The 3,647-nt window shown below is 34.4% G+C and overlaps 1 long non-coding RNA gene across 1 annotated transcript; it reads right to left on the reverse strand.

Moving 5' to 3' along the window:
- Nucleotides 1-1,309: 1,309 nt before the first annotated feature.
- Nucleotides 1,310-2,732, reverse strand: LOC111948036. The gene is made up of 4 exons (XR_002874021.1): nt 2,289-2,732; nt 2,070-2,212; nt 1,844-1,953; nt 1,310-1,756 (listed from the first exon to the last, which is right to left on the reverse strand). It is a non-coding gene; the product is annotated as an uncharacterized LOC111948036 (long non-coding RNA).
- Nucleotides 2,733-3,647: the final 915 nt, after the last annotated feature.

Consider the following 3,647-nt stretch of genomic DNA (forward strand, 5'->3'; position numbering starts at 1 on the left):
TGTTCTAAATAAATGGACCGGAAAAGCTTTAATCATTGCAGACACCTCAACAATGGACAACATGAAATTTTCTTTCCACTGTGTACATATGATTAGGAAATATTTTAATTCATGAATTTTCACCTGTCCTGACAATTGATTAATTAAGTAACCGATGGTCTTTGGGGGGGTGTTTTGTTCTTATCCATTCATCCATTTTCTTAAATAATTTGATGTGTGAATTATTAGACATTATAATAACAATAATTATCATAATAGAAGTTTGCATTCTGTTGGGGGGGATGCTGGTTGTATTCACTTTTTAGTAGTCACTTTTTAGTAGTCGCTTTTTTTCCTACTATAATATTTCTGTCACTTTTCCATCAAGCTTGACTGTTTGCTTTCATTAGTTCTACAGCAACCATGACATTTTCCTTTGGAGATTTTTTTTAAGTCATTTAGGATGTATGGAGTGAAGAACAGACCAATTTTTAATCCCTTTTTCATAGACACATCCTTTTGCCATAAATATTTGACTTCTGTGTTTATTCACCATGACCCAATCCTTGTCCATCTCAGCCTATTAGTTAGCTGCTCATCTGGTGACAGACTAAATCCCTCCAGTATAATCCACTCTTCAGCAGATGTCCAAGCTGCCATGGTTAATTTTACTTTATGTGCTAGTTTCTACTTAGGGCTAACAAGAATATAAAGTGGATGACAGCACAAGAAGAGTCAGACACTCCCGGGAATGTCTTGGACGTTTGGAATATGAGAGGACAAAGAAGGGAAGAGTGGAGGGAAAGCTGGAAGAGGACACATACAATGCAGAAATTACATCGTCTGATTTTTTTTCTGATATTTGTAAATGATAGTGGAAAATAAGTATTTGGTCAATCACAAAGGTTCAACTTAATACTTTGTTACATACCCTTTGTTGGCAATGACAGCAGTCAAACATTTTCTGTAAGTCCTCACAAGGTTGTCACACTGCAAAAAACCACCATCTTAATTCAAGAAAAAAGTACTTGTTTTTAGTAGAAATCGACTAGAAATAAGTCAAATTATCTGTCCATGCAGCTAGTAAATTTTACTTAACAAGATGTCTTGATTTAAGTAAAAATATCTAAGCCATAGTAAATCGGTTAAATCTTGAAATTAGGCAAAAACACTTATTTTAAGCAGTAATTTAAGACAAAAAAACTAGAAACTAGGATATAGGAGCTTGATTAAAATTTATTGCCTACTAAAATTCAGAAAATACATCTTGAAACAAGCTGTTGCAAAAGATATTTTTTCTTGTTTCAATACTAAAAAGAATGAAAACAAATTCACTTTTCGATTCTTTTATTCAACTTACAAACTGAGATTTGTGATACAAATTTACCCAAAGGCACTAGGAATACAACTATTTCTTTAACAACACAATTAGAATACTCATCTAAAGAACAGACATAAACATTGAACTGCAAAAGCAGTTTATCTTCCAACAAATTCTTTACTTTAATGCTCTTTCATGTGGTGGTGATGTCCCACTTGTGAATTGTATCCTGAAGGATCTCTGTCTGAATGACAGAAGGGTGGCCACGCAATTTGTGTAGGTCAGATGTAGTGTGTAATAATATGCCATTTAGAAAATCAGACCCTCGTGAAGCTTTTCTTTTTCAAACGTCACTGGCATCAAACCAATAGCAACGATTCATCTACAGCCATCGAACACCAAGACTGGACTTGACAGGCCTCTTTTCTGGATGAAGACGTTTGGATCTTCTGTTGACTATAAAGCAGAAAAAAGTTTTTCCTTTAGTATCTCCAATGTAGTAATTTCTTTATGTATCTGCTTAGGGCAAAAATAAAAATTTACCTCCTGAACATGCAGTAAAGCTTCACTAGCAAACCCCAGTTTCTTTGATGGAGGTGCCACTGGGGGAAAGAGAATGGGAAGGGCCTTCACCAGAGCAAAGTTGGCTTCCACTGAAACACAATAAAATAAATTTTACTTCTTGAAGAACAAACACATAGAACCTAGTATTTTCTGAGAAGAAGCATTCACGCATCTAACTACATGTATCAAAAAGGCATAAACTTACTTTTATCCCTGTTGATTGGTGGCTTTATTGCCTTCTTTCATACTCTGTAAAATGACCCTGGCGCAGCAATCCTCCCATCACATTCTGACTTCCTCAATGAATTCATAGTGGGGAGCAAGGACTCTAAGCATTTCTCTAGGCACCTGCAATGACAAACCAAGAGATGAAAAATATATATACATTTAAAATTTTACTTTATACTTTTTACATAATACTTACATGATGCAGTTCTCTGGATAAACATCCACGATGGATGAAGCTCTGGTATCTCCTCTTATGGCTCCACAATCAATGTAAGCTCGTTTGGCCTGAAACTCCAGATCAAAAAACTGTTAAGATCAGCTTGGGCTTCTACTTTTTGTACATTTCCTGCAGAGTTTTATAATGCCTAGCTTGTACTTGCATACTATCCTTATTCACTAGAAGTGATCAAAAATTGTGTTTTAATTTCTGCCAACAATAGTAACTCTCAAACTTAAAAATGTTAAAGTCACAATTTTTAATAACAGCAAGTTTTCATTCTAACTTTAAGATCATCAAGCATACATGACAAACAGTCTTTCAAACTGGCCGATTTGGGTGGGAAACTGCCCAATCTAGCAACCCTAGCATAAAACTGAGTTACAGTTGAGCAGTATTGGGCTAGCAATAACTCAAGTTAGCTTACAATAGCATACTTCTTAACACTGAAATACATTTTTACTAAACAAAACATTAATTTAACATATTTAAACAGAACCAAAATCTCATTAATTGTATTTTAAAGTATATTTATGATGTATACAGGATACTTACAAAAAAGTGACGGAGTAGCTAAAATAGTGCTAGCGCAAGCTAGCTAGTTGCTCCGTTAGCCTGCTTCTCAAGATGTTTAAACCCACTTTATAATCTTTACCAGCTGCGTGGAGCGTAATGGTGATTTATTCTATGTCATATAATTTAATATAGCTTACCTCCTTTTATCTTGTCCGCCGAATATTATATTCCTAAACGTTTTTCCTGTTCGTCCTCGTCATGTTCTGGATCATCAGATGTACGTCGCAAATGTGACAAGATGGCGCTGGGTCTGTCAGAATATGAAAATACTCAAAGGGTATCCCAAAAATGCAATAAATATAATTAATTTTTTTGTGATACACTTCCTTATGCCATCATTATGAAAATAAATAAGTTATAAAACAGCATATAACGTGTTGGCTCTACTAGTTTATCTTAAGCAAGTCTTCTGAACATATTAATCCCCCTTCATTTGGTCACAATGGACTTTTCCATTTTTGCTTGTGCCCGCCGGAATGTTCCATTGAAAAATTACGACAAAACATGAAAAATACATATTTTAAAAGATCAAATATTCTACGTAAACCTTGGTTGATATAACAAATAACTTATTTTATTAAGGAAGATAATCATTGTCTGATTTGTACAATCTTTCGATTCAAAATAGATCTTTGCACAAAATATTGAGTTGGTATTGCCCAAACCAAGCGCGGTAGAATTATGATTGCATCATCTGTGGATTGCAAAGTACTGTTTATAATTTAAATTTAAATCAGATAACCATGCTGTTAGAGTGAAGTT

The sequence above is a fragment of the Oryzias latipes genome, chromosome 10 (genome assembly GCF_002234675.1).
Source record: "Oryzias latipes chromosome 10, ASM223467v1".
Classification (NCBI taxonomy): domain Eukaryota; kingdom Metazoa; phylum Chordata; class Actinopteri; order Beloniformes; family Adrianichthyidae; genus Oryzias; species Oryzias latipes.